Source organism: Schistocerca gregaria, unplaced genomic scaffold (assembly GCF_023897955.1).
Source record: "Schistocerca gregaria isolate iqSchGreg1 unplaced genomic scaffold, iqSchGreg1.2 ptg000313l, whole genome shotgun sequence".
Lineage (NCBI taxonomy): Eukaryota > Metazoa > Arthropoda > Insecta > Orthoptera > Acrididae > Schistocerca > Schistocerca gregaria.
Window position 1 is genome coordinate 317322 of NW_026061791.1, and position 13608 is coordinate 330929.

Genomic DNA, 13608 nt, shown 5'->3' on the forward strand with positions numbered 1-13608 from the left:
TCGCGTGCTGCGGTATTCGGAGACACTAAAAGCACCATAGAAGGACACAGATGATGCTTCTAAGTTGATGTAATAGCAAGTAAGAAGTAGTACAATTCAAGTTTTAGGTATCGATTATTGACTTTTTAGCTGGCTTTGGTGACTTGGACATGAGCTTGGACCTTAAGATTCTGCGTGAAAGGAGGACTAGCAGCCGAGTTGCACGGGAGAATGTGAAAAGTGTTCATAAGTAGTAAAAACCTGAGAAATCCGTCCGTTTTCGTCATTAGCTATCGAATCGACTTGAAGCCAGATCGTCACATTGACCGCTCTTCTCTCTGTAACGGTTGTACTTATCGTCTGCAAAGCTATGTCGCGTGCTGCGGTATGCAGAGACATTAAAAGCACCATAGTAGAACACAGATGAAGCTTCTAAGCTGATGTAATAGCCAGTAAGAAGTAGTGCAATTCAAGTTTTAGGTATCGGTTATTGACTTTTTAGCTGGCTTTGGTGCCTTGGACATGAGCTAGGACATTAAGATTCTGCATGAAAGGAGGATTAGCAGCCGAGTTGCATGGGAGAATGTGAAAAGTGTTCATATGTAGTAAAAACCTGAGAAATCCGTAAGTTTTCGTCATTTGTTATCGAATCGACTTAAAGCCAGATCGTCACAGTGGCCGTTGTTCTCTTTAAAACTATTGTACTTATCGTCTGCAAAGCTATGTCGCGTGCTGCGTTATGCGGAGACACTAAAGGCACCATAGTAGAACACAGATGAAGCTTCTATGTTGATGTAATAGCCAGTAAGAAATAGTACAATTCAAGTTTTAGGTATCGATTATTGTCTTTTTAGCTGGCTTTGGTGCCTTGGACATGAGCTAGGACCTTAAGATTGTGCATGAAAGGAGGACTAGCAGCCGACTTGCACGGGAGAATGTGAAAAGTGTTCATATGTAGTAAAAACCTGAGAAATCCTTCCGTTTTCGTCATTTGTTATCGAATCGACTTAAAGCCAGATCGTCACATTGGCCGCTCTTCTCTCTGAAACGGTTGTACTTATCGTCTGCAAAGCTATGTTGCGTGCTGCGGTATGCGGAGACACTAAAAGCACCATAGTAGAACACAGATGAAACTTCTAATCTGATGTAATAGCCAGTAAGAAGTAGTACAATTCAAGTTTTAGGTATCGATTATTGACTTTTTAGCTGGCTTTGGTGCCTTGGAAATGAGCTAGGACCTTACGATTCTGCATAAAAGGAGGACTAGCAGCCGAGTTGCACAGAAGAATGTGAAAAGTGTTCATATGTAGTAAAAACCTGAGAAATCCGTCCGTTTTCGTCATTTGTTATCGAATCGACTTAAAGCCAGATCGCCGCATCGGCCGCTCTTCTGTCTGAAACGGTTGTACTTATCGTCTGCTAAGCTATGTCGCGTGTTGCGGTATCCGGAGACACTAAAAGCACCATAGTAGAACACAGATGAAACTTCTAAGTTGATGTAATAGCCAGTAAGAAGTAGTACAATTAAAGTTTTAGGTATCGATTATTGACTTTTTACCTGGCTATGGTGCCTTGGACATGAGCTAGGACCTTAAGATTCTGCATGAAAGGAGGACTAGCAGCCGAGTTGCACGGGAGAATGTGAAAAGTGTTCATATGTAGTAAAAACCTGAGAAATCCGTCCGTTTTCGTCATTTGTTATCGAATCGACTTAAGGCCAGATCGTCACATTGGCCGCTCTTCTCGTTGAAACGGTTGTACTCATCGTCTGCAAAGCTATGTCGCGTGCTGCGGTATGCGGAGACACTAAAAGCACCATAGTAGAACACAGATGAAACTTCTAAGTTGATGTAATAGCCAGTAAGATTTAGTACAATTCAAGTTTTAGGTATCGATTATCGACTTTTTAGCTGGCTTTGGTGCCTTGGACATGAGCTAGGACCTTATGAATCTGCATGAAAGGAGGACTAGCAGCCGAGTTGCACGGGAGAATGTGAAAAGTGTTCATATGTAGTAAAAACCTGAGAAATCCGTATGTTTTCGTCATTTGTTATCGAATCGACTTAAAGCCAGATCGTTACATTGGTCGCTCTTCTCTCTGAAACGGTTGTACTTATCGTCTGCAAAGCTATGTCGCGTGCAGCGGTATGTGGAGACACTAAAAGCACCATAGTAGAACACAGATGAAGCTTCTAAGTTGATGTAATAGCCAGTAAGAAGTAGTACAATTCAAGTTTTAGGTACCGATTATTGATTTTTTAGCTGGCTTTGGTGACTTGGACATGAGCTAGGACCTTAAGATTCTGCGTGAAAGGAGGACTAGCAGCGGAGTTGCACGGGAGAATGTGAAAAGTGTTCATATGTAGTAAAAACCTTAGAAATCAGTCCGTTTTCGTCATTTGTTATCGAATCGACTTAAAGCCAGATCGCCGCATTGGCCGCTATTCTGTCTGAAACGGTTGCACTTATCATCTGCTAAGCTATGTCGCGTGTTGCGGTATCCGGAGACACTAAAAGCACCACAGTAATATTCAGATGAACCTTCTAAGTTGATGTAATAGCCAGTAAGAAGTAGTACAATTCAAGTTTTAGGTATCGATTATTGACTTCTTAGCTTTCTTTCGTGATTTGGACATGAGCTAGGACCTTAAGATTCTGCATGAAAGGAGGACTAGCCGCCGAGTTTACAGGAGAATGTGAAAAGTGTTCATATGTAGTAAAAACCTGAGAAATCCGTCCGTTTTCGTCATTTGTTAACGAATCGACTCAAAGCCTGATCGTCACATTGGCCGGTATTCTCTCTGAAACGGTTGTCCTTATCGTCTGCAAAGATATGTCGCGTGTTGCGGTATGCGGAGACACTAAAAGCACTATAGTAGAACACAGATGAAGCTTTTAAGTTGATGTAATAGCCAGTAAGAAGTAGTACAATTCATGTTTTAGGTATCGATTATTGACTTTGTAGCTGGCTTTGGTGCCTTTGACATGAGCTAGGACCTTAAGATTCTGCATGAAAGGAGGACTAGCAGCCAACTTGCATGGGAGAATGTGAAAAGTGTTCATATGTAGTAAGAACCTTTGAAATCCGTAAGTTTTCGTCATTTGTTATCGAATCGACTTAAAGCCAGATCGTTACATTGGCCGCTCTTCTCTCTGAAACGGTTGTACTTATCGTCTGCAAAGCTATGTCGCTTGCTGCGGTATTCGGAGACACTAAAAGCACCATAGTTGAACTCAGATAAAGCTTTTAAGTTGATGTAATAGCAAGTAAGAAGTAGTACAGTTCAAGTTTTAGGTATCGATTATTGACTTTTCAGTTGGCTTTGGTGCCATGGACATGGGCTAGGGCCTTAAGATTCTGCATGAAAGGAGGACTAGCAGCCGAGTTGCATGGGAGAATGTGAAAAGTGTTCATATGTAGTAAAAACCTGAGAAATCCGTCCGTTTTCGTCTTTTGTTATCGAATCGACTTAAAGCCAGATCGTCACATTGGCCGCTCTTCTCTCTGAAACGGTTGTACTTATTGTCTGCAAAGCTATGTCGCGTGATGCGGTATGCGGAGACACTAAAAGCACCATAGTAGAACACAGATGAAGCTTCTAAGTTGATGTAATAGCCAGTAAGAAGTAGTACAATTTAAGTTTTAGGTATCGATTATTGACTTTTTAGCTGGCTTTGGTGCCTTGGACATGAGCTAGGACCTTAAGATTCTGCATGAAAGGAGAACTAGCAGCCGCGTTGCATGGGAGAATGTGAAAAGTGTTCATATGTAGTAAAAACCTGAGAAATCCGTCCGTTTTCGTCAGTTGTTATCGAATCGACTCAAAGCCAAATCGCCACATTGGCCGCTCTTCTCTCTGAAACGGTTGTACTTATCGTCTGCAAAGCTATGTCTCGTGTTGCGGTATGCGGAGACACTAAAAGCACTATAGTAGAACACAGATGAAGCTTTTAAGTTGATGTAATAGCCAGTAAGAAGTAGTACAGTTCAAGTTTTAGGTATCGATTATTGACTTTTTAGTTGGCTTCGGTGCCATGGACATGAGCTAGGGCCTTAAGATTCTGCATGAAAGGAGGACTAGCAGCCGAGTTGCACGGGAGAATGTGAAAAGTGTTCACATGTAGTAAAAACCTTAGAAATCCGTCCGTTTTCGTCATTTGTTATCGAATCGACTTAAAGCCAGATCGCCGCATTGGCCGCACTTCTGTCTGAAACGGTTGTACTTATCGTCTGCTAAGCTATGTCGCGTGTTGCGGTATCCGGAGACACTAAAAGCACCATAGTAATACTCAGATGAACGTTCCAAGTTGATGTAATAGCCAGTAAGAAGTAGTACAATACAAGTTTTAGGTATCGATTATTGACTTCTTAGCTTTAATTCGTGATTTGGACATGAGCTAGGACCTTAAGATTCTGCATGAAAGGAGGACTAGCAGCCGAGTTGCACGGGAGAATGTGAAAAGTGTTCATATGTAGCACAAACCTAAAAAATCCGTCAGTGTTCGTCATTTGTTATCGAATCGACACAAAGCCAGATCGTCACATTGGCCGCTCTTCTCCTTGAAACGGTTGTACTTATCGTCTGCAAAGCTATGTCGCGTGCTGCGGTATCCGGAGACACTAAAATCAATATAGTAGTACACAGATGAAGTTTCTAAGTTGAAGTAATAGCCAGTAATAAGTAGTACAATTTAAGTTTTAGGTATCGATTATTGACTTTTTAGCTGGCTTTGGTGCCTCGGACACGAGCTAGGACCTTAAGATTCTGCATGAAAGGATGACTAGCAGTCGAGTTCATGGGAGAATGTGAAAAGTGTTCATATGTAGTAAAAACCTGAGAAATCCGTTCGTTTTCGTCACTTGTTATAGAATCGACTTAAAGCCAGATCGTCACATTGGCCGCTCTTCTCTCTGAAACGGTTGTACTTATCGTCTGCAAAGCTATGTCGCGTGCTGCGGTATGCGGAGACACTAAAAGCACCATAGTAGAACACAGATGAAACTTCTAAGTTGATGTAAAAGCCAGTAAGATGTAGTAAAATTTAAGTTTTAGGTATCGATTATTGACTCTTTAGCTGGCTTTGGTGCCTTGGACATGAGCTAGGACCTTAAGAATCTGCATGAAAGGAGGACTAGCAGCCGAGTTTTACGGGAGAATGTGAAAAGTGTTCATATGTAGCACAAACCTAAGAAATCCGTCCGTGTTCGTCATTTGTTATCGAATCGACACGAAGCCAGATCGTCACATTTGCCGCTCTTCTCTCTGAAACGGTTGTACTTATCGTCTGCAAAGCTATTTCGCGTGCTGCGGTATGCGGAGAAATCAAAAGCACCATAGAAGAATACAGATGAACCTTCTAAGTTGATGTAATAGCCAGTAAGATGTAGTACAATTTAAGTTTTAGGTATCGATTATTGACTCTTTAGCTGGCTTTGGTGCCTTGGACATGAGCTAGGACCTTATGATTCTGCATGAAAGGAGGACTAGCAGCCGAGTTGCACGGGAGAATGTGAAAAGTGTTCATATGTAGTAAAAACCTTTGAAATCCGTCCGTTTTCGTCATTTGATTTCGAATCGACTTAAAGCCAGATCGTCACATTGGCCGCTCTTCTCACTGAAGCGGTTGTACTTATCGTCTGCAAAGCTATGTCGCGTGCTGCGGTATGCGGAGACACTAAAAGCACCATAGTAGAACACAGATGAAACTTCTAAGTTGATGTAATAGCCAGTAAGAAGTAGTACAATTAAAGTTTTAGGTATCGATTATTGACTTTTTAGCTGGCTTTGGTGCCTTGGACATGAGCTAGGACCTTAAGAATCTGCATGAAAGGAGGACTAGCAGCCGAGTTGCACGGGAGAATATGAAAAGTGTTCATATGTAGCACAAACCTAAGAAATCCGTCCGTGTTCGTCATTTGTTATCGAATCGACAGGAAGCCAGATCGTCACATTGGCCGCTCTTCTCTCTGAAACGGTTGTACTTATCGTCTGCAAAGCTATTTCGCGTGCTGCGGTATGCGGAGAAATCAAAAGCACCATAGAAGAATACAGATGAACCTTCTAAGTTGATGTAATAGCCAGTAAGATGTAGTACAATTCAAGTTTTAGGTATCGATTATTGACTCTTTAGCTGGCATTGGTGATTTGGACATGAGCTAGGACCTTATGATTCTGCATGAAAGGAGGACTAGCAGCCGAGTTGCACGGGAGAATGTGAAAAGTGTTCATATGTAGTAAAAACCTTTGAAATCCGTCCGTTTTCGTCATTTGATTTCGAATCGACTTAAAGCCAGATCGTCACATTGGCCGCTCTTCTCACTGAAGCGGTTGTACTTATCGTCTGCAAAGCTATGTCGCGTGCTGCGGTATGCGGAGACACTAAAAGCACCATAGTAGAACACAGTTGAAACTTCTAAGTTGAAGTAATAGCCAGTAGAAGTAGTACAATTAAAATTTTAGGTATCGATTATTGACTTTTTAGCTGGCTTTGGTGCCTTGGACATGAGCTAGGACCTTAAGATTCTGCATGAAAGGAGGACTAGCAGCCGAGTTGCACGGGAGAATGTGAAAAGTGTTCATATGTAGTAAAAACCTTAGAAATCCGTCCGTTTTCGTCATTTGTTATCGAATCGACTTAAAGCCAGATCGCCGCATTGGCCGCTATTCTGTCTGAAACGGTTGTACTTATCGTCTGCTAAGCTATGTCGCGTGTTGCGGAATGCGGAGACACTAAAAGCGCCATAGTAATACTCAGATGAACCTTCTAAGTTGATGTAATAGCCAGTAACAAGTAGTACAATACAAGTTTTAGGTATCGATTATTGACTCTTTAGCTGGCTTTGGTGCCTTGGACATGAGCTACGACCGTAAGATTCTGCACGTAAGGAGGTCTAGCAGCCGAGTTGCATGGGAGTATGTGAAAAGTGTTCATATGTAGTAAAAACCTGAGAAATCCGTCTGTTTTCGTCTTTTGTTCTCGAATCGACTTAAAGCCAGATCGTCACATTGGCCGCTCTTCTCTATGAAACGGTTGTACTTATCGTCTGCAAAGTTATGTCGCGTGCTGCGGTATGCGGAGACACTAAAAGCACCATAGTAGAACACACATGAAGCTTCTAAGTTGATGTAATAGCCAGTAAGAAGTAGTACAATTCAAGTTTTAGGTATCGATTATTGACTTCTTAGCTTTCTTTCGTGATTTGGACATGAGCTAGGACCTTAAGATTCTGCATGAAAGGAGGACTAGCAGCCGAGTTGTACAGGAGAATGTGAAAAGTGTTCATATGTAGTAAAAACCTGAGAAATCCGTCCGTTTTCGTCATTTGTTAACGAATCGACTCAAAGCCAGATCGTCACATTGGCCGCTATTCTCTCTGAAACGGTTGTCCTTATCGTCTGCAAAGATATGTCGCGTGTTGCGGTATGCGGAGACACTAAAAGCACCATAGTAGAACACAGATGAAGCTATTAAGTTGATGTAATAGCCAGTAAGAAGTAGTACAATTCAAGTTTTAGGTATCGATTATTGACTTTTTAGCTGGCTTTGGTGCCTTGGACAAGAGCTACGACCTTAAGATTCTGCATGAAAGGAGAACTAGCAGTCGAGTTGCACGGGAGAATGTGAAAAGTGTTCATATGTAGTAAAAACCTGAGAAATCCGTCCGTTTTCGTCATTTGTTATCGAATCGACTCAAAGCCAGATCGTCACATTGCCGCTCTTCTCTCTGAAACGGTTGTACTTATCGTCTGCAAAGCTATGTCTCGTGTTGCGGTATGCGGAGACACTAAAAGCACTATAGTAGAACACAGATGAAGCTTTTAAGTTGATGTAATAGGCAGTAAGAAGTAGTACAATTCAAGTTTTAGGTATCGATTATTGACTTTTTAGCTGGCTTTGGTGCCTTGGACATGAGCTAGGACCTTAAGATTCTGCATGAAAGGAGGACTAGCAGCCGACTTGCATGGGAGAATGTGAAAAGTGTTCATATGTAGTAAAAACCTGAGAAATCCGTCCGTTTTCGTCTTTTGTTATCGAATCGACTTAAAGCCAGATCGTCACATTGGCCGCTCTTCTCTCTGAAACTGTTGTACTTATTGTCTGCAAAGCTATGTCGCGTGATGCGGTATGCGGAGACACTAAAAGCACCATAGTAGAACACAGATGAAGCTTCTAAGTTGATGTAATAGCCAGTAAGAAGTAGTACAATTTAAGTTTTAGGTATCGATTATTGACTCTTTAGCTGGCTTTGGTGCCTTGGACATGAGCTACGACCGTAAGATTCTGCATGAAAGGAGGTCTAGCAGCCGAGTTGCATGGGAGAATGTGAAAAGTGTTCATATGTAGTAAAAACCTGAGAAATCCGTCCGTTTTCGTCACTTGTTATCGAATCGACTCAAGGCCAGATCGTCACATTGGCCGCTCTTCTCTATGAAACGGTTGTACTTATCGTCTGCAAAGCTATGTCGCGTACTGCGGTATGCGGAGACACTAAAAGCACCATAGTAGAACACAGATGAAACTTCTAAGTTGATGTAATAGCCAGTAAGAGGTAGTACAATTCAAGTTTTAGGTATCGATTATTGACTTTTTAGCTGGCTTTGGTGCCTTGGACATGAGCTAGGACCATAAGATTCTGCATGAAAGGAGGACTAGCAGCCGAGTTGCACGGGAGAATGTGAAAAGTGTTCATATGTAGTAAAAACCTGAGAAACCCGTCCGTTTTCGTCATTTGTTATCGAACTGACTTAAAGCCAGATCGTCACATTGGCCGCTGTTCTCCCTGAAACGGTTGTACTTATCGTCTGCAAAGCTATGTCGCGTGCTGCGGTATCCGGAGACACTAAAATCAATATAATAGAACACAGATGAAGTTTCTAAGTTGAAGTAATAGCCAGTAAGAAGTAGTACAATTCAAGTTTTAGGTATCGATTATTGACTTTTTAGCTGGCTTTGGTGCCTTGGACATGAGCTAGGACCTTATGAATCTGCATGAAAGGAGGACTAGCAGCCGAGTTGCACGGGAGAATGTGAAAAGTGTTCATATGTAGCACAAACCTAAGAAATCCGTCCGTGTTCGTCATTAGTTATCGAATCGACACAAAACCAGATCGTCACATTGGCCGCTCTTCTCTCTGAAACGGTTGTACTTTTCGTCTGCAAAGCTATTTCGCGTGCTGCGGTATGCGGAGACACTAAAAGCACCATTGAAGAATACAGATGAACCTTCTAAGTTGATGTAGTAGCCAGTAAGAAGGAGTACAATTCAAGTTTTAGGTATCGATTATTGACTTTTTAGCTGGCTTTGGTGCCTTGGACATGAGCTAGGACCTTATGAATCTGCATGAAAGGAGGACTAGCAGCCGCGTTGCACGGGAGAATGTGAAAAGTGTTCATATGTAGTAATAACCTTTGAAATCCGACCGTTTTCGTCATTTGTTTTCGAATCGACTTAAAGCCAGATCGTCATATTGGCCGCTCTTCTCTCTGAAACGGTTGTACTTATCGTCTGCAAAGCTATGTCGCGTGCTGCGGTATGCGGAGACACTAAAAGCACCATAGTACAACACACATGAAGCTTCTAAGTTGATGTAATAGCCAGTAAGAAGTAGTACAATTCACGTTTTAGGTATCGATTATTGACTTTATACCTGGCTTTGGTGCCTTTGACATGAGCTAGGACCTTAAGATTCTGCATGAATAGAGGACTAGCAGCCGAGTTGCATGGGAGAATGTGAATAGAGTTCATATGTAGTAAAAACCTGAGATATCCGTCCGGTTTCGTCATTTGTTAACGAATCGACTCAAAGCCAGATCGTCACATTGGCCGCTCTTCTCTCTGAAACGGTTGTCCTTATCGTCTGCAAAGATATGTCGCGTGTTGCGGTATGCGGAGACACTAAAAGCACCATAGTAGAACACAGATGAAGCTTTTAAGTTGATGTAATAGCCAGTAAGAAGTAGTACAATTCAAGTTTTAGGTATAGATTATTGACTTTTTAGCTGGCTTTGGTGCCTTAAACATGTGCTAGGACCTTAAGATTCTGCATGAAAGGAGGACTAGCAGCCGAGTTGCACGGGAGAATGTGAAAAGTGTTCATATGTAGTAAAAACCTGAGAAATCCGTCCGTTTTCGTCATTTGTTATCGAATCGTCTCAAAGCCAGATCGTCACATTGGCCGCTCTTCTGTCTGAAACGGTTGTACTTATCGTCTGCAAACCTATGTCGCGTGCTGCGGTATTCGGAGACACTAAAAGCACCATAGTAGGACACAGATGGAGCTTCTAAGTTGATGTAATAGCAAGTAAGGAGTAGTACAATTCAAGTTTTGGGTATCGATTATTGACTTTTTAGCTGGCTTTGGTGCCTTGGACATGAGCTAGGACCTTAAGAATCCTCATGAAAGGAGGACTAGCAGCCGAGTTGCACGGGAGAATGTGAAAAGTGTTCATATGTAGTAAAAACCTAAGAAATCCGTCCGTGTTCGTCATTTGTTATCGAATCGACTCAAAGCCAGATCGTCACATTGGCCGCTCTTCTCCCTGAAACGGTTGTACTTATCGTCTGCAAAGCTATGTCGCGTGCTGCGGTATCCGGAGACACTAAAATCAATATATTAGTACACAGATGAAGTTTCTAAGTAGAAGTAATAGCCAGTAAGAAGTAGTACAATTTAAGTTTTAGGTATCGATTATTGACTTTTTAGGTGGCTTTGGTGCCTTGGAGACGAGCTAGGACCTTAAGATTCTGCATGAAAGGAGGACTAGCAGCCGAGTTCATGGCAGAATGTGAAAAGTGTTCATATGTAGTAAAAACCTGAGAAATCCTTCCGTTTTCGTCACTTGTTATAGAATCGACTTAAAGCCAGATCGTCACAATTGCCGCTCTTCTCTCTGAAACGGTTGTACTTATCGTCTGCAAAGCTATGTCGCGTGCTGCGGTATGCGGAGACACTAAAAGCACCATAGTAGAACACAGATGAAACTACTAAGTTAATGTAATAGCCAGTAAGATGTAGTACAATTTAAGTTTTAGGTATCGATTATTGACTCTTTAGCTGGCTTTGGTGCCTTGGTCATGAGCTAGGACCTTATGAATCTGCATGAAAGGAGGACTAGCAGCCGAGTTGCACGGGAGAATGTGAAAAGTGTTCATATGTAGCACAAACCTAAGAAATCCGTCCATGTTCGTCATTTGTAATCGAATCAACACAAAGCCAGATCGTCACATTGGCCGCTCTTCTCTCTGAAACGGTTGTACTTATCGTCTGCAAAGCTATTTCGCGTGCTGCGGTATGCGGAGACATCAAAAGCACCATAGAAGAATACAGATGAACCTTCTAAGTTGATGTAAGAGCCAGTAAGATGTAGTACAATTTAAGTTTTAGGTATGGATTATTGACTCTTTAGCTGGCTTTGGTGCCTTGGACATGAGCTAGGACCTTATGATTCTGCATGAAAGGAGGACTAGCAGCCGAGTTGCACGGGAGAATGTGAAAAGTGTTCATATGTAGTAAAAACCTGAGAAATCCGTCCATTTTCGTCATTTGTTATCGAATCGACTTAAAGCCAGATCGTCACATTGGCCTCTCTTCTCTCTGAAACGGTCGTTCTTATCGTCTGCAAAGCTATGTCGCGTGCTGCGGTATGAGGAGACACTAAAAGCACCATAGTAGAACACACATGAAGCTTCTAAGTTGATGTAATAGCCAGTAAGAAGTAGTACAATTCACGTTTTAGGTATCGATTATTGACTTTTTACCTGGCTTTGGTGCCTTGGACATGTGCTAGGACCTTAAGATTCTGCATGAAAGGAGGACTAGCAGCCGAGTTGCACGGGAGAATGTGAAAAGTGTTCATATGTAGTAAAAACCTGAGAAATCCGTCCATTTTCGTCATTTGTTATCGAATCGACTTAAAGCCAGATCGTCACATTGGCCTCTCTTCTCTCTGAAACGGTCGTTCTTATCGTCTGCAAAGCTATGTCGCGTGCTGCGGTATGAGGAGACACTAAAAGCACCATAATAGAACACAGATGAAACTTCTAAGTTGATGTAATAGCCAGTAAGAAGTAGTACAATTAAAGTTTTAGGTATCGATTATTGACTTTTTAGCTGGCTTTGGTGCCTTGGACTTGAGCTAGGACCTTAAGATTCTGCATGAAAGGAGGATTAGCAGCCGAGTTGCACGGGAGAATGTGAAAAGTGTTCATATGTAGTAGAAACCTGAGAAATCCGTCCGTTTTCGTCATTTGTTGTCGAATCGACTTAAAGCCAGATCGTCACGTTGGCCGCTCTTCTCTCTGAAACGGTTGTACTTATCGTCTGCAAAGCTATTTCGTGTGCTGCGGTATGCGGAGACACTAAAAGCACCATAGAAGAATACAGATGAACCTTCTAAGTTGATGTAATAGCCAGTAAGAAGTAGTACAATTCAAGTTTTAGGTATCGATTATTGACTTTTTAGCTGGCTTTGGTGCCTTGGACATGAGCTAGGACCTTATGATTCTGCATGAAAGGAGGACTAGCAGCCGAGTTGCACGGGAGAATGTGAAAAATGTTCATATGTAGTAAAAACCTTTGAAATCCGTCCGTTTTCGTCATTTGTTTTTGAATGGACTTAAAGCCAGATCGTCATATTGGCCGCTCTTCTCTCTGAAACGGTTGTACTTATTGTCTGCAAAGCTATGTCGCGTGCAGCGGTGTGCGGAGACACTAAAAGCACCATAGTAGAACACACATGAAGCTTCTAAGTTGATGTAATAGCCAGTAAGAAGTAGTACAATTCACGTTTTAGGTATCGATTATTGACTTTTTAGCTGGCTTTGGTGCCTTTGACATGAGCTAGGACCTTAAGATTCTCCATGAAAGGAGGACTAGCGGCCGAGTTGCATGGGAGAATGTGAAAAGAGTTCATATGTAGTAAAAACCTGAGAAATCCGTCCGTTTTCGTCATTTGTTAACGAATCGACTCAAAGCCAGATCGTCACATTGGCCGGTCTTCTCTCTGAAACAGTTGTCCTTATCGTCTGCAAAGATATGTCGCGTGTTGCCGTATGCGGAGACACTAAAAGCACCATAGTAGAACACAGATGAAGCTTTTAAGTTGATGTAATAGCCAGTAAGAAGTAGTACAATTCAAGTTTTAGGTATAGATTATTGACTTTTTAGCTGGCTTTGGTGCCTTAAACATGAGCTAGGACCTTATGATTCTGCATGAAAGGAGGACTAGCAGCCGAGTTGCACGGGAGAATGTGAAAAGCGTTCAAATGTAGTAAAAACATAGGAAATCCGTCCGTTTTCGTCATTTGTTATCGAATCGACTCAAAGCCAGATCATCTGTCTGAAACGGTTGTACTTATCGTCTGCAAAGCTATGTCGCGTGCTGCGGTATTCGGAGACACTAAAAGCACCATAGTAGGACACAGATGAAGCTTCTAAGTTGATGTAATAGCAAGTAAGAAGTAGTACAATTCAAGTTTTAGGTATCGATTATTGACTTTTTAGCTGGCTTTGGTGCCTTGGACATGAGCTAGGACCTTAAGATTCTGAATGAAAGGAGGACTAGCAGCCGAGTTGCACGGGAGAATGTGAAAAGTGTTCATATGTAGTAAAAACCTGAGAAATCTGT